Below are 19390 nucleotides of genomic sequence, written 5' to 3'. Positions count from 1 at the left end.
AATTATAGGGAACAGACCAAACTGTGACGGTTCTTGGTAGAACGGTATCGCTCACTTTTGCTCTCAAACGTTTTTGTTGAATAGACCCAGACTGCAGAAGGATGAGCCATGCCAGGACAGTGGAGTTGCTCATTTCCCTGAGGACTAGTTATGACCGTACTTTTTGAAATATACAATCATTGCAGTGTCTTAACCTTTAATATTGATGATACAATGGTTTGTTATGTTTTAATTTAGCTGTAAGAGTATCTCTGGCAATTTAGCATTTCCATTCCTGTGGTCTCTACCCAGAAGTTATCCTTTCAAGGATGACATAAAATTGATTCTGCTAATGCTAGTGTTTTACATGACAGTAGCTTGTTCAGCTCATGGTATTTTTTTCCTCTTTGAAAATATAGCAAAGGAATAATATCTCAGAAAGAAAAGACATTTATTAAACTAGGAGTAGAAATAGGGAACCCAAGAATTGCCAAGAGAAGTTTTACTAGTGTTGTCCATGAGGAGTGTTTGCAGAAGACCATCCTGTGAATGATGAAATGACCAGATTTGGGGAACTTTTAACAGCTTTTCAAAGAGCAAAGTTGTATCAAACTCATTTGCTTTTTTATTTGCTATTTTCTTCCCCATCTCATTCACTGAAAAATTTGTATTTTCTTTTCCCATGAAAGTGCTTTAATTTTGCTTTTCTAAATTAATGTACCATATCTGCTGTCACATTATTTAATTATACCTTTTCCAGTTATAATAGAGTAAAATCTTACGATACAACTTTTCTTGCACCTACAGTAGGTGACCCATGATAGCAAAGTTCAAATAGATGCAGTTTAACAGAGTCAGCAAAAATACTGACATACCCATGAGGAATGTGCTTTCTAGAGTCTGACAGATGACATCCCTGCATTGATCAGCCCTAGGGGCTGATATGCATTACTATCGCTTTCTTTAATAATCTGATACCAAGCTGCAAGCAGCTGCATATCATAGGGTTTTTATCCTACATCATTAGATGTACTTAAATTTTTCCCAAGAGGCAGATGAATTTTAACATAGGTCAGTTTATTTAATGAAAAATAGATTCCCCCATTTTCCTTTATGATTTGTAATACGGCATATTAACAGATATTCAATGGAACACACTTGTATATTACTTTCAAACATGTGAACATGCACTATAAGCTCAATTCATATTAATAAACCAATAATTTTCATTTACTTTTTTAATGTAAAATCATTTTTATTGGTGGGACTATTTTGCATGGACTAAATTGCGTGGCCAATTTAAAAATCTTCTTAAAATATAAAGCTTCTTAAAATATAAAACTTAAAATTTTATATAAAATATAAAAGAAATAGTTCTTCCTGAAGTAAACTGAACTAATTGGATGAGAGGCTTGGTGACCTGAAGTTTACTTCATCTATCAGATGACCTTCTTTGAAGCAAAAATGGATCCTCTAGAAGTCTTATGACTTTTGTTGTAGTAATCCCGCTTTCTGAAGTTTTCTGGTTTAACTTGAGTGTACCAGAGAATCACAAAGGAAAGGAGACACCTTTCCCCTGAGGCACAACCAATTCATTCCCAGATAATTCATACCTGGAAAAATCTGACTTGCCTGCACCTGCCACAGAGCCCAACGCTGATTGCAATGTTGCAGATAAATTGTCTGGAGTCAAGGTCTAGTCTATTTTTTTCCAGATATAGTTTTGGAGATATTTTTCCTCTTTGTATTATATATTATAAAATAAGAGTATGAATTCAATCTGGCAGGGGGCTACTTTTTAAATCCTAAACTGAAAAAAAACCTCTGTGCCAATTTTAACTATACTTTGGTTCCACCTGTATATGCCGATACCCAGTCTCCACACAAGACTGATCTTTCTTCTCATACTTCCCCTCTGCTTTCTACTTGGAGTTAAGTTCCATTAAAAAAAAAAAAAAAGCATGAAATGAACTAAAAAGGGAATAAAAAAAACATTCTACTAAGTGAAGTATCCCTCTAAGAAAGGAAAAATAAGCACCACATGTACTCACCATCAAATTGGTTTCACTGATCATCATCTAAGAGTACATTTAGGAATAACATTGATTGGGTGTCAGGCAGATGTGAGTGAGGGAGGGGATGGGTGCATACATACATAATGAGTACAATGCGCCCTGTCTAGGTGATGGACACGTTTGAAGCTCTGACTGGGGGTGGGTGGAGGGGTGGCGGGCAAGGGCAATATATGTAACCTAAACTTTTGTACCCCCACAATATGCTGAAATAAGAATTTTGAAAAAAAGGGGAGAAACTTCATAAATTAGCTGATTTTCTATACAATTTATTTCATACCCTAGCAATGTGGTTGAGGTCTGCTGGAGAAAGGCAAACAGACAAAAACTGAAAGTATCTTCTCTAACAATGACAGAAGCTTCCCTGCCAACATTCAAGTTGAATAGGCCTTAATGATTTTCTTGTTTGAGACCATGACTAAAATGTTCCATGGAGTTCAGATGGGACCAAAAACTGATTTAAGACATGAAAATCAGACCTTTTGAAGAATAGCTAAAGAAAATGAGATTATTTTACCTGGAGGAGAAAGACTAAGGAGGAATATCATTCAAACATGGTTAGGATACTGCATGAAATGTGGATGACGGCTATTCCATTTCAACTGGGGATTCATGTTTAGTTCCATTTGAGCTAAAATTAAATTTAGTTTTAATTTATATGAGGAGAAATTTAGAATCCGTATTGAATATTCTTAACTAGACCACAACAAAGAGAAATGAAAACTAGATAATCTATAGTAATAATCAAGAACTGACCAAAAATTTTCTTTGCTTAATGCTGCCTGTAGATGAGAATGGGTATGACTATGTTCAGTACTTACCAAATGTGTCAGACCCTTTGAATCAGTCAGCCCTCTAGAAAAGGACTATGACCCCTGTGTAGTCTCAGTGCTTTCCATTTCCCCTTAATGTAACTCAGACCGCTGGAACACAACCAATTCAAGAAATTCATTTGCATATAATGCATACCGGGAAAACTGACCTGGTGGCAACAGTAACCCCCATGATGATTTTTCAGCGTTGCACACAAATTATCAGGAGTCAAAGTCTAGACTGTCAGGTTCGCCTGTGTAATGATCACAAAAGTACAAGTGTTGAACAGAGGCCCGGAAAAGTAACTTGACCAGACTCAGATGGCCAGTAAATGACAAACTTAGATGAGAATCTATTAATGCCAAAGATTATATTCTTTCTATTATTTCACACTGTATACCTAGGTGATGTTTAATGTTTCTTTGCAAACTTTGGATCCTATTAATACATGTTACTACTGATAGCGATGAATGTTTTAGTTTTGTTTTATGTGCTAAGTGGAATTCAAAGGTTAATAATGAAACAACAAAATAACTTTTTCTCATTTCCCCTTTTGAAATCCCAAAACCCTTTTTCTCTTATGACTAAATATAAATTAATGATTAAAAATTCATAGAGAACTCGTAATTCAAGGTTTTATTTTTATAATTGTTCTTATCAGAAATTCTTAAAGTATTTTATAGAGTACTAAAGAGCATAAAAGAGAAAAATATGAGAATAACATATTTCCTTTGCAAAGCTTAATATATTTTGAGGTATAATAGACCCCAATCAAGAAAATATCCACCAACTTATTATAATATTAATAACTAAACCCAAGAGAAAGAGAGGTAAAGCATATAGTATACTATTTCCATAACTTTTTGCCAGACATGTCCTGCTTTGATGAACAATAGCCTTGAACTCCTCACAGAGAATCCCCATCTCTAAATCAGAATGTGTTTGTGTTCATCTCTGCTTATATAGCTACATATATCATTTCAGTCCAAAGAGAATTTTCTTGTTGCAAATTTAAGGTGATTAAGATGGTTTTTAATGGAAGTAATTTTGCAGTTCTAATTACAGTGTTTATTATCATGAAGAATTTAATATGAATATATGACTATTAGCAGTATTCTATTGGGAAAGCTGAAAATAATTTGTCCTAATCTGGAGATTTGTTAAGATCCATAATATGCATACACTAATCCTTTTGCCCTAACAACACCATTGTATGAAATATATCTAGGGATTTAAAAATGTTAACCTGGTAATCACAGCAGGAGAGCGACAGAGCATGTAAGGGATACCTAAATCGTACAGACATTTAGCAGAATTTGCCCCCATTAAATCACAGTAGCACAAAATTAGATATGTAAAATCAATTCATAACATTTATTTTGCAACTAGGGTTTATGTTTTAAAAGTGCCAGGAAAAACTCTCCAATTTCCTCTTCCCATAGTAAACTCTATTTGAGATCCTATGAGAATTTCCAACTACATATTGATGATTTCTATTTTGGATGGACAATTTAGGTATCAAACTTTAAAAATACAAATCCTATAAAATAATCCTGCTGAATGAGCAAGGATTCATTATTAATTAGCTCATCCTGCATTACTAAATGGATTACTTTTCTTAATTAACTTGGCACTTCTCAGTATATAAAGAAGAAAACAATAATGATTTTTAAAAAATATTTCCAATTTTCAAGACTTTATTCCACTTCCTCAATTTTAACCTGCCAAAAATGAAACAAATGCTTATGGAAAAAGTAATTACTTTTCTCCTTTAACTTCTTCTTAATTAACTTTTAATCTATGCTGTTAAATAGGGAACATTTCTTAATACTAAATGTGTCTAAAATGTAAGAGACAGAGATTTAAATGATTTAGATAAACATCTGCCTAGCACAGAGGCATAAAAATTACAAAATTAGGATATGAGTGGCTGAGTGCCAACAGTAGCTGACAGCAAAAGCAAGATATTGCCTTCATTTTTTTAATCTTTTGCTTACAAACAAACCAACTTAATAAATGCCTTCTAACCATACACCCTTATATTGGAGCATGTTTCTTAGTTTATCCTACATAAAATTCTAAAAAGTTTTGAATGAGAAATTGCAGGAACACAACCATGTAACCATTTATGAAAGACATGTTTTAATAGAGGCAAATCAATAAATTGGAAAATTTCAGTATGAAATGAAGCACTGTTGTTTTGTTTAGTTGGAGTGGATCCTGTCAACAGTAATTTAAAATAATCAATCCAATGATATGATCCCTGGTTGGTGTTCAGATAATTACTATACTTATGTCTAGTAATTTTCAGCTACTAAATGGAGTATAGAGTGGCAAGTAAAGACATGAAGCTTTGACCCTTAATACCACTCTTACTATATGTGTGTAATTTGTCTTTTAATAACTGAAATAACATGACAATAAACTCCTTACATGCAAACTAGATATGATCCTGCATTCTTTATGAATGCTCAGTGAATCAAAATGTCTTGAGAATTTTTTTTTTTTTTTTTTTTTTTTGCACAAGATACAGTAGAAACACAAACACAGGATGGGATGGAGTGGACAGAGAGAGAGAGAGAGAGAGAGAGAGTAGGCATTTACAGGTATACCTTGAAGGCATTGCAGATTCCATTCCAGACCACCACAATAAAGTGAATATTGTGATAAAGCAAATCACATGAATTTTTTGATTTCCCAGGGCATGTAAAAGTTATGTTTACATTATACTATAGTCTATTAAGTGTGCAATAGGATTATGTCTAAAAAATGTATATACCTTACTTAATTAAAAAATACCTTATTTCTAAAAATTGCTAACAATTTTCTGAGCTTTTCTTTTAGCAATCTATAATCATTTTACTGGTGGAAAGTCTTACCTCCATGTTGATGGCTACTGACTGATCACAGTGGTGGTTGCTGAAAATTAGAGTGGCTATGCAAATTTTAAAAAATAAGACAAAAATGACATTTGCCACATTGATCAACTCTTCCTTTCATAAAAAATTTCCGCATAGCATGTGACACTGTTTGAGAACATTTTACATACAGTAGAACTTCTTTCAAAATTGGAGTCAATCTTCTCAAACACTGCCATTGCTTTATCTACTAAGTTTATATAATATTCTAAATCCTTTGTTGTTATTTTAACAACATTTACAGCATCTTCACCAGGAATGGAATCCATCTCAAGAAACCACTTTCTTTTCTCATCCATAAGAAGCAGCTCCTCATCTATTAAAGTTTGTCATAAGATTGTAGCAATTCAGTCACATCTTCAGGTTCCAGTTCTAGTTCTAGTTCTCTTTCTATTTTTACCACATCTGCAGTTACTTCCTCCGCTGAAATCTTGAACTTTTCCAAGTCATCCATGAGGGTTGGAATCAACTTCTTCCAAACTCCTGTTCATGTTGATAGTTTGACTTCCTCTCATGAATTATGAATGTTCTTAATGACATCTAGAATGGTGAATCATTTCCAAAATGGTTCCAATTTACTTTGCCCAGTTCCATCAGAGGAATCACAATCTAAGACAGCTATGCCTTATTAAATGTTTTCTTAAATAATGAGACTTGAAATTCAAATTACTCCTTGATCCATTGGCTTCAGAATGGGTGTTACGTTAGCAGACATGAAAACAACATTAATCCCCTTGTACATCTCCATCATAGCTCTTGGGTGACCAGAGCTATATTGTGTGTGTTGTCACTGAGGAGTAATATTACAAAAGGAATCTTTTTTTTCTGAGCAGTGGATTTCAACAGTGGGCTTAAAATATTCAATAAAGTATGCTGTAAATAGCTGCAGTTTCTATATCGGCACTTGCCGCTTCACCTTGCGTTTTTATGTTATGAAGATGGCTTCTTTCCTTAAAACTCATGAACCAACCTCTGATGGCTTCAGACTTTTCTTCTACAGCTTCCTCATCTCTTTGAACCTTCATAAAATTTAAGAGTTATGAGCTTACCCTGGATTAGGCTTTGGCTTAAGGGAATGTTGTGGCTGTTTTGATTTTCTATCCAGGCCACCAAAACTTTCTCCCTATCAGCAATAAGGCTGTTTCTCTTATTATTCATGTATTCACTGGAGTAGCACATTTAATTTCCTTCAAGAATTTTTTGTTTGCATTCACAACTTGGCTGTTTGGCCCAAGAGGCTTAGCTTTTGGCCTATCTTGGCTTTTGACATGCCTTCCTCGCTAAGCTTAATGATTTATAGCTTTTGATTTAAAGTGATAGATGTGTGACTCTTCCTCACACTTGAACACTTAGAGGCCATTGTAGGGTTATTAAGTGAGCTAATTTCAATATTGTTGTGTCCCAGGGAATACAGAGGCCCAAGGAGAGGGAAAAGGTATGAGGGAATGGTTGGTTAGTGGAGTAGTCAGTGGAATCAGTAAACACACACATTTATTGATTAAGTTTGCTGCCTTATTTGGGTGCAGTTCATAATGCCTCCAAACAATTACAATAGTAACATCAAAGGTCACTGATGACAGAATACTATAACAGATATATTATAATGAAAAATTTAAAGTATTGCAAAAATTACCAAAATGTGACATGAAGACACAAAGTATAACACATTAGCACATGCTGATGGTAAAATGATGTCAATAGACTTGTTTGACACAGGGTTGCCACTAACCTTTAATTTATAGAAAACACAATATCTAGGAAGCACAATAAAGTAAAGTGAAATAAAACAGAATATGGTTGTATTTCCCTTCCCTCACCAAATCCTGTTGAGGTAAAGGAAGAAAAACAAACAAAAAGAACATATTCATGAAAATACTGTACTGAGAAAAGTAGATGAGGATATGACAGTCAAGAGGTTTCCATGCAGTTCTAAAATGCAAAAGGTGGATAGTTCCTATTAAATGTATAACCCCAGTTAAGGGAACCCCAGGAGACTGCTCCAGTGATGTTGGGAGATTAATGAGTTCTTGGCTTGTTAACAAGCTTCAGGTATCACAGTCCTTTTCTCTCAGTGGTTTATGTGTTCCATCATCTTCTTGCTTCTAGTAGCATATGCAAAAGCTTATCAGTCAGTATAATTTTCTTACCTTTTAAAATATCTTGCTATTTATGTTAACTTATTCTTGAAATATTATCAAGATTTTTTTAAATGTCTCTCAACCTGGGACTTCTGAATGATCTTTTTTTTTTTTAGTTTATTGATTAATCTATTTAATTATTATTTTACTTTGATTTGTTCTCTTTGTGAAACAGTTACCATTGGCATATTAAATCTCTGGGATCTGTCCTCCAGTTCTTTTATCTTTTCCTTATGATTCTCATATTCTTGTGTTTTTTCTCTATGTTCTAAGTTGTTTCTTCCACTTAATATCACTACAAATATAGGTTTGAGCCATATCTGGCTTTTTCTTTTTTATACCACTATTTTATTTTATAATTTATGAGTCCTGATTGTCAGAGAAGATTTACTATATTCCTTTGATGGTCCTCGTTCATTTTATGTCAATGCTTTCTTTGACTCCTTCAGTTCTGCTTCACTGGGAAATATCACTTATAGAATTTTGGTTCACTCACCATGCCTCAGGTTACTAATACCCTTTAAGTGATTTTTTATTTGCCATATTTTCATTATATGTGCCCTTTTCCTTCATACACATGGGGATATTATATGTTTTGAGCCATGGAAAACTTTCAGTGGTAGGGATGGATAAAATAGAAGACACAATCATTTTTGCTCTTGTGATCAGGTTGCATTATCTGTCAAATGTGTTATTCTCTTCTGAAGCATGGGAGTACCACATGCCTAGTCCTTGTTTTTCCTGGGTGTAAGTAAGAGCCCTCGATCAGTTATAGGAAATTTAAGACATGCAGCCCACTAACGCAGGTATGTGCAGGATGACTGGATTTCCTCTGAGTCGAAGAGAGAAATTGGGATCAAGCAAATCTTTGAAAGATCACAAAAAGCCAGTGTATCCTCTCTTCAGGGGGATTTTTAGGCTTCCTTCAAGTGATTCTCCTTAGGGAGAATTTTGATCCCTATTCCATCCACAGAATATTAAATTTATCCTCCAGCTCTGTCAGGTTCTTTCAGCTTGCATGCCTTAGGTTCTCATTTATTCCAAAGAGAGGAAAAGGAGCCAGGGATGAGAATTTAAATTCCCAAAGATTCTTTAGTTTTGAAAAGAAGGACACAAAAATATTGTTTACTATGAACAATATGAGTATATACCTCTAAAACCCAGAAGAATAAATTATAATGATGCTCTTTGAAAATAAGAAGAGGCTGGGTATGGTGGCATGAACCTGTAGTTCCAGCTGCTCAGGAGGCTGAAGTAGGAGATGAGGGAAAAATACAAGTTGCCCACCACTCAGGGAGGAACACTGTGTTACGTTACAGTGCTCAAAATTGTTACAAAATAAATTAAGCAAAGATAACTACAAGGCACAAAAGATATGCCTCAACAATTCCTTGAGACAACTGGCTTATACCAGCCCCAACTGCTTTAAGTGTCGTATAGTACCTTTTAGCTAATTGTAATATGAAAATCTCCACCTAATAGAAAATTATAATATTATTAACATAGCATGGGTTGTATGCAGGCACGTGATAATTGCACTGTGCATGCTTAATCTATTTTACATCTGAACATGCAGTGACACAACACAAGAGCTCAATATCATTCACTGAAAAGGGATTTAAGGTGACACAATGGGGAGGCTGTGTGGATTTTACTCTCCAGAGAGATCCTGTGCCACCCAGCAGTGAGGGCCCTGTGTAAGTAACCTCTAGTAAATTCACTTAACTCACCAAGCTGGACTTGTCTGAGTTATTCTTTGGTCTCTGGGCACCATCTCAGTTCAGAGGGCAGTTTTTCTATACCATCCTGGGATTTTCCCAAAACAGCAGGATTGCTTGAATCTAGGAGTTTTGAGTCCAGCCTGTGCAACATAATGAAGTGAGGCCTCATCTCTAAAAAATAATAATAATAAGAGATTCAGTAAGAAGATGGGTTACTAAATGTCCAAATATTATACAGAAAACAAACAAAGGATCATTTATAATAACAATGGAGCCATAAAACTCTTAGAATGGAATCAGTAAGCAATGTATAATATTTATAATAATTGAATATAAACTCTCTTGAGAAACAAAAAAGACTTGTACAGGGAAAGGTTTTCTTTGTGCTATATTTAAAATTGTAAAGAGGTCAAATCTCTCAAAAATATCTTTGGGAAATCAGAATACATGTTCAAAGTTTCAGTAAGATTGCTTTTCTTGGGAGGGGGGTGGGACAGAGTTGGAATGCCACGATAAAAAATGAACCTCAAGTATCTAACTTATGTAAAAAGTCAGAAAATTCTATACAAAAATAAAATATATCTATTTTATTATATATAGATAATAATATAGTCAGAAAATTCTATACAAAAATAAAATATATCTATTTATCTATATATAATAAAATAGATATATTTTATTTTTGTATAGAATTTTCTGACTTTTTACATAAAACTACAATTAAAATGTGATACAAATAAAGAAATATGTGACAGAAACAGTGCTGTTGAAAACACTGAACACCAGGCAGTGAAGAACCATGATACCTGAGTGATGGGAACAATTTAGGAGAACCGCATGAGGAGTCCTCAGCTTAAACCTCGTGAGAGTTTTCAGGAATTGGCATATAGCAGACCCCCTGAGTTGAGGAGGAGGAGTTGACACGTTCCTAAAGTTTGTAGGATAGAGTTTTGGAAAGGTGAGTGCTGCACAGAGAAGTTTGAAGACCTTAAAGGCACCTCTTCAAGCATTTAGCAGAGTACTAATCAACACATGTGTATGAGGTAAATACCTAAGGCTGGGGGAAGAACCATATGAAAGGATAAGAGCAAACAACATCTAAAGCTCATATGGTGCTGGCAATAGTGCTTGTTCTAACCAGACAGATTGGAGAAACTCAATTCAGTTGAGTTGAGTACTCATAAAAGTCTGACTATTTTACTCAGTATATTAATAAATGTTCTCTAGAGAAACAGAACAAATAATATGTGTATGTGTATATACAAATATATTTTAAGAAATTGGGCTAGCAAGTCCAAAATCTGCAGGGCAGTCCAGCAGTCTGGAGACCCAGGGAATAGTTGATAGTGCAGCTCCAGTCTGAAGGAAGTCTAGAGGCAGAATTTCCTCTTCCATGGGGGACCTCAGTCTTTTTCTTTTAATGCCTTGAGTTGATTGGATGAGGCCCACGCACACTATGGAGAGTGATATATGCTTTACCTGAAGTCTACTGATTTAAATGTTAATCCCATATAAAATATACCTTCACAAAAACATCTAGACTGATGTTTGACCAAAAACCAGACACCATAGTCTAATCAAGTTGACACATAAAATGCACCACCACACTCAGTATTTTCTGGTACTCAAGAATTGCCTCAGTAGTGGGAATAAGCAGCCATAAATTGGGAAGTGATCTGAGCCCATTTAACAAACTATGAAACAAAACCCAAAAGGATGAAGCTTTTATAAGTAACTTCACTGTATCTCAGAAAAAAAAATACAAGGGATTAATGGGAATAAAAACAAAAATCCAGCACTTAACAAGGTAAAGTTCCCAGTTTGTTATCTAATCCAAAATTACATAATTTAAAGGAGCCAAAAAAAGAAAAAGCACACATAATAATGGGAAAAAGCACATACACACACAGTGTGTAGAATTCAGAGGAAGGACTTATACACTGACATATCCAAATGTCTCCTCAGCATTTCCATTTCAATATTTATTAGGCATCTCAAACTTGACATTGAAAACCAAGCTCCTGGTATGCTCCACCACATTCCCAAACCTGCCCATTTCACTGATGGCAACACCATCTTTTTAGGTGGTCAGACCAAAAACCTTGAAGTTATCTTTTTACTCCTCTCTTCCTCTCCAATTCCACATCCAATTCATCACAAAATCTTGTTTGTACCACCTCTTCTATTGTAATAGCCTCTTTACTGTTCTTCTTGTTTTAGTCTCTGCTCCCTTATAGCTCTTTCTCAACATGACAACCAGAGTGACTCCTGCAACACGTGACTTTGATCAGTCACTTCCATGTCCAGTCTTACCAAAGGCTCTTCGTTTCATTCAAATAGAAGCTAGTGTCCTTTTAATGATCTTCCCCTTCCCTTCCCCTCTGACAACATCTCCTAACATTTTTCTAGCTCAGCATTATCCAATAGAAATATGAGTCACATACGCAATTTAAAAGTTTTTATTAAATAGTAACACATTATATTAATAAAAGTCAAAAATAAGTGAAATTAATTTAATAACATATATTTAACTCAACATATCATAAACATCATTTCAACATGTACCAATATAAAAATTCAACATGCAATCGATACAAAAATATTTTTAATATTTTTTCATACACAGCTTTCCAAATCAGGAGCTCATCTTACACTTACATCACATCTCAAATTAGATTAGCTCGGTAGCCCCATGTGATTAGAGAGTATCAATTGGACAGCACAGTGCCAGCTCATTCCTTTCCATTCACACTGGTTTCTTTTAATTCCTAGAACATGCCCATCACACACTTGCTTCACAACCTGTCTTAGTCTATTTGTGCTGCCATAACAAAATACTACAGACTGGGTAATTTATTTAAAAAAAATAGAAATTTTATTTTTTATGGTTCCAGAAAGTGGAAGATTAGTGAGGGCTGTGCTCTCTGCTTCCAAGGTGGTGCCTTGTTGCTACATTCTTTGGAGGGGAGAAGCAGTATCCTCCCATGGCAGAAAGATAGAGGGCAAAAGATGCAATTTCTAGTCTCTCCTCCTTTTGTATCAGGTCACTAATTCCATTCATAAAGGCTCCACTATAATGCCTTAGTCACCTCCCAAAATCCCTACCTCTTAATACTATCACATTAGTGACTAACTTTCAATACATGAATTTGGGGGTTACATTCATACCGCAGCACAGCCTTTGGATCAGCTGTTTCCTTTTCCTGGAACCGCTTCCTGCATATATATACATGGCTTGTTTCCTCACCTCCTTCTAGTCTTTTTTCAAATGTCACCATCTGAGGGAGGCCATGCAGATTACTTTATTTAATGTACCCTCTATCTCCCCCCACCCTTGCATTTCCTATTCCTTTTATCACAATCTAGTTTTAATATATTATTTATTACCCTCTAAAATATATAAATTACTTATCTATCATGTTTATTATCTCTCTCTCCCCTTAGTAGAAGCTCTCCTATGAGGGCAAGGATTTTGTATTATTTTGTTCATTTATGTATCCCCAGCTTCTCAAATAATGCTTAATCTATAGTAGTTCAATAAATACTTGTTAAATGAATAAAAAGAATAAATGCAATATGATACTATGCAATCATTTAACAATGTAGAGTCATATGAATTCACTTTGGAAGAACTGTCTGGGGGATGGGCATGCTTGTAGCTCTGGCTTGGGCGATGCAAAGGCAATATATGGAACCAAAATGTTTATATCCCCATAGTATTCTTAAATTTAAATAAATAAATAAATAATAAAAGTAAATAAATGAGAAAAAAATATTTTGGTAAAGGAAAAACATGTTGCATAGCTGTGTAAACATACATCCTTTTACTGTTTCAAAATATATGTCTTTGGATATGAGTGTAGCTGTGTTTAAGATGGCATATAATACCTATAGAGAAAGAATACGTATCGACTGCTATGACTAATTGCATTTATCTAGAGAGTGGAATTGGTGGACAGAGAAAGACACTTTCATAGTTTTTATTATACTTGTATGTCTCATTTGAGGCTTTTAAAATAATAAACATGATATTTGTGATAGTATTAAAATATTTACAGGTTTAAAAATTGGTAATGACAAAAAATTATGAACATGAACACTTCTTGTTCTGAACGTTTATTCATTTAGGGTGTGAAAATCTATTTCTTAGAAGTCACTTTTGCATAATCCTATAGGTATTTCTCCAGAAATATTCTGAGACCACTACATTGTGCATGTATTATTCTGACATTTTTTTGATTGTATGTATAGGACCATGTGTGTTTCATATTTTAATTCCTAGAAGTGATTTTATAAACTGTTCCTCAGTTCATAGTATTTGCAATTAAATTGTAAGTTAACCTACTAACTGAATTACAGAAATCAGATATAAACAAATGAACAGATTTCAGCTGTCTATTTGATATACTGATTTGAATTAGTTTTAATGGTTCCCATGGCAGTTTTCTAGCCTGTAACTGCTATTAAACAGAATTCTGTAAATTCACTGTTGATGTTTAAATACTCTGTGTGGTAATACAATTGATTTGTGTTTTATACAAGTAATAACTATGGATTGAATTAAAAAGAAAATATAACCTAAAGAAAAAAGGAACTATTTAATGCAGTTTTTAGTACTTTGGAAGATTCACATGTTTTTATTTAATTTTTCTCTTGAAAAATCAAAATACTAATTATAACAGTACCTAGTATTGCTACTCTATTAAGAGCTTTAAATATTTTATCTCATGTGAGTCTTACACTATACCTATAAAGTTAATACCAATGTTATCCCTGTTTTTACAGATGAGAAAGTTGAGGTTTAAAGGGATAGAAGTAAATTGCCCAGGTCCACATTGCTAGTAAGATTAGAATTAGTAATTATATATTATATTTAGTTTCACATTAAAGCCATGTTCTTTAGCACTGTCACTAATATATTTATACTAGTGAAACCAAAGACTTGTAATTATCTTTAAAAATAAATAGTTCTAAAATTACAAAGAGTTGTTGACCTAAAATCTATTATAAATCTGTTATGTGAAACTCTGTAATATGTAGTATTATATCACAACACTTAGAATAGTGACTAGAACATAGTAGATACACAATAAATAATTTTGAATTAATGAAATCAGGAAAGTTTTTGTCTACTTGCACATTCTAAATCTTTACAGTGAAGGAAAAAAAATACCTTATAAAGGGGAAAGAGCAGAAGCAAATGGCATGAGACCTGTTAGTATTTGAGAATGGAACAGTCAAATGAAAGAGATTAAAAATCATTTGGCTGGAATCAGAGATGATAGATAGAAAGCTATAACACTGCAGGATATTCCATAGTGTGCCTGCTTTATCTATTTTAAAAAATGGGAGATTACCTGAGTTTATATAACTGACAGGGAAATATTTATTTCCTCTATTAATTTTATGGATCTTGAAATATATGAGAGCCTAGTTAAAATATGAAACCCTCTCTGAAGGCTAGATATAATGAGTCCCCCACTTTTCCCCATTAACATAGGAGATTTTGCTTAGGCTTTGAAATATTGCTCTGGTCTAGTCAAGCAAACTAATAATACTTCAATTTCTCTTTGACCATCTCTTCTCCCCAAACCTTGTCAACCACAAAATATTGTATGACACGTTGGATTCTATGTATATCATGATTCTCAAAGGCACTTCATCTTTTCATTCTTCTGCTGCTTCACTAGTACAGATCATCATCTGTTGCTAGAACTAATGAAATCACATTCAAATTACCCTGTTTGAGTCCACCTTACTGATTCCTCCTTCCCACTATCAACAAATTTATCTTCCCAGAACATGTAATCTGCTCTTATACCTTAATTCTATGTCACCTATTAAATGAAGGCCTAAAGCTTCCTCATGAAATTAAAGCAGCTTGCCTCAGCCCCCTTTCCTGCCTCACCTTCCAATTACAATCATAAAAAGCACTTTTTAGGGTGCCCCAAATCACCAAGCACCGTCTTATGCTCAACCCTGTTTCTAAAGTGTTGTGGCCCATCTTTTGTTATCAGTCTCAAGCCTCAAGGCTCAAGGCTCAGAGGAAGTGCCATCTCCTTCAGGAGGCTTTTCCTAGGCTCTCCCAATTCACTCTTAATTTAGAAGTAAGCATTTCCATCAAACTATATTTGTACCTCTATTTATTGCATAGCTCCTTTCCCATATTTTATAGTGTCATTATTCTTTCCTTATTTATATCGACCTCTTTATGGATAAGTACTCATTTAAGTTTTTCTCTTCCAGTTACTAGAAGAGGGCAGTATTTACAGCCCTCCAAACTTCAATACAATAAAAATATTGTTCACTGAAAAAATATCAAACTCAAAAATATGTTTAAATATACAGTGTAAGGATAGCACAGGGATGAAAACATCTGTATTATAGAAATGGAGCACGGTAACACTTGTATTGATAACTGGATGAATTTAGATGGATGTCTTATTGGGAAAGGGAAATAGAAGAGCAGAAAGGAAAATAAATCAAAATTATTCTTTGATTTCAAGTTTTCAGGGAAATATTATTTTCAGGTACTAAGTGTGTCTGCATTGGGAAGGAGTGATTTTGTAATTTCCAGAACTGTCATCCTTTGTTACACTGTTGTCCTTCACCCACTATGCTGTCTGGGGATTTTCAGGAGATTGCACACCAGGAGCATTGGACACAATGGCACTGAAGTCTTGCAGTGCAGGAAGGCTCAATAATCAATTCCCCACTTTCCAGGTGGTGCTACTTGGCTCCATTCACATTAACTTTTCAGCGTTCTGTGTACAGAAAGCCTCCAGACAGTGCAGAGGGAGGGAGAGCAATAAGACCTCTGATTACAAATCAATCACTTTTATTGCTGCCAGAGCCAGTAGCACAACACAGCTGATAGACAAAGTAATGGTTTCGTTTAATAATTGAGCTGTTTCTTAGGGTGGGAATGAAGCCTTTTCAGTATTCCACTCTTCTTAAAAAATATGTATATTGTTTTGAACAACTAGTGGCACACAATAGATGTAGGTTTTAGCAGTGGTTCCTATTATGAACATTGAATGTTATAGGCAGCTTTGATTAGATTTGCAGGGTGAGGGGCAGGGATCAGCTCTATTGCATGTATACAGCCAAAATATCTAGCACACCTGTCCACATGAGAAATAGAAGGTAGACATTTCCTAAATTAGGGGTGATTCAAGAAAGGTATTACTGTTGAGTAAATTTATAAAATGCACTCAAAATTTGGGCAAAAATAAGAAAAAGGATTTTTAAACACAGTGTGTGTGTGTACTTCTTTCTGGAAAAAAAACACTAACTTATAAAAATGCTATCATAATGATATACACTAAAATAAGGTGGATTTGAATACATCAGGGTCTCTTCAAAATGGCCTGTGCCAGGATTTTGTTGACATAACCTTTTATGCTATCACCTGTCCTAAATAAATGCCACTGTGGGGCTTTGTTTTTGCTGTTTGCTTTTTGGGTCCCTACCATGTCCTTCATTCTCTCACACTATTACAACAAACATAAAATCCACGTTAGCTGTAAGTGGGGCAAAGAGACATAAAACATTATTCAGTGATTAGAGAGACAGTATTTACTTGGAGAAGAGGATGGAAAACTATAACAAATAATGTGCTCCTTTGTAAATAGAATTCAAGTGAGAGTTTAACCCTCATTTTCTTTTTTTTTTTTTTTCTGGAAAGTCATGAGAAAACACTGAATTTGTATAGAAGCCATGCATATAACAGAAAAAGTCCTACAAGGATGGAACATGGAATTTATCCCCACAAACATCATTGGCTCCTATGACATTAAAGCTAGTCACTTAATTTCTGGTGTCTTCCAGTCATACTCATAAAAATGAAAACAATGACACAGATTCCTAAAGGGAAAGCCTAAAAATATTAGGATGATAAATAACATGTGACTTTATTTTAGTTGCTCATAATGCCATTTTTGTGATTATTTTCTGAAAAAGATCCACTCCTGAAAGGAAATTACATAAAATAAGCACTAATGGTATGCACTGTACTATTAGATATTTTCACACAAACCATTATACTGAACTCAAAAAAAAGCATATTTTAACTGGACACAAAGCCTTAATTTGTTCTAATAAAACACAAATTTGCCCAAGTTCTACCAGTAACCATGGTTTCCACATAGTACTCATGGAAGTGGCCATAGTTTTTATTTCCTGATAAGGCTCACTGTGGGATCAGGTCTGATTCAGAGCTTTTCCTAAAAATACAAAAGGGATAAATAAAAATGTAACAGAAAAATTACTAAACTGTCCCTTGATAACTAAATGGTTGATCATAAATTGGAGTGTCTATGCAAATGAAGTAAATAATTAAAAACTCCAAGAACAGCATTGACTAGGTGGTTGATGACTGGCAATTATAAAAGCTGAATTTTTAATATGCATACATCTAAGGAGCCAGTAAAAATTAGCTCCCAGACTAATGGACTTGCCTTTCTTCCGAAGCAGAATTTTAATGAGAGCATTATTTATAACAGAGAGCCCAAGAACCAGGGTATTCTTGCTTAGTCTCATTTATTTTTTTATTCCCTGACACCTTATCCATTAAACTATGAACTTCTTTACAGAAGAATAATAGTTTATGTGCTGGGAAGTAAAGGTCAAAATGACCTCGGAAATTAGTCACAGTATTAATATATATACTTTAAAGATATGCCACTTAGGACAAAAGAAATTGTAAAGCCTGTGTTTCTAAATACCTATGTTTATGCTTCTTTTATATATTCCACATGATCAAATTATATTTTACATAATTTAGCTTTTGATGCTACATAAATTGTTACTTTTCCACAAATATGTGATTATTTCCTACGTGAGATAAAATATAAAATCCTTGAGGATATTTAAATCTTTTTGTACATTTATAATGCTTAAGAATGGTTTTAGTCATTCTAATACATGTATATTGTTTAGCTGCTAATTTCTTTAAGACTGCTGAAAGGGTTTCATTTTTCCCTTGGCACAGCATTTTCTTATTGGCAAACTATATTATAAGCATCACAGAGTCCTCTGTTGCTCTTCTTAAGGTTAGATTGCTACTTTCCTTTTTGAGATTTCAGCCAGAGCTGTCTCTGGTTTTGCTTCCATGACTCCTCCCCCCATGGTTGTGACTAAGCAAGGACTGTTTGGCAGACAGCATCTAAGGAGCTTTAATCAGCTGGGTGACGTCCCCCATAAACTATGAGTCAGGCAAAGACCTGGTCCAAGGATGAGTCAGAGAGTGGTTTACTTAGAGCTGCTTTAAACAGAAATTCATCAGTCCCCTTCCAACTCCATCTCTTTACTCTCACCCTAGTGCTGAACTGAAATCATATGACCAAGGAACAGCGGTGGAGGAAGGGTTTTCAGGAGAAACATGATAAATGAGTTCTCATTTGTCCAGGCTTGACCCCTTCTGCCATCTTCTTCTTTTTTTTTTTTTTTTAGCTCTCAGCATTTTATAAACTTCTTCATCCACTCATAAATACTGAAGAATTTAGACTTTCTAAGAAATCACAGCTTATTAAAAATCTAAGGACTCTATGATGTCCAGTATTAGATAGACAACAGGCAAATGCCCAGAATAACTAGGTTCTTTATACTAACCAGGGCAAAGCGAGTATCTCCTCACTAGCAGTCTTTGTTTAATAAGCTGGAGATTATAATGTTGCTTAATAACATTGAATTATGAGTATAGTTAAGTTCTTTTAATATATGTTTTGGCAATTTTGTGTTTCTTCTCT

The sequence above is a fragment of the Eulemur rufifrons genome, chromosome 1, assembly GCF_041146395.1.
Source record: "Eulemur rufifrons isolate Redbay chromosome 1, OSU_ERuf_1, whole genome shotgun sequence".
In the NCBI taxonomy this organism is placed as follows: domain Eukaryota; kingdom Metazoa; phylum Chordata; class Mammalia; order Primates; family Lemuridae; genus Eulemur; species Eulemur rufifrons.
Note: the sequence above shows the minus strand (reverse complement) of the source record.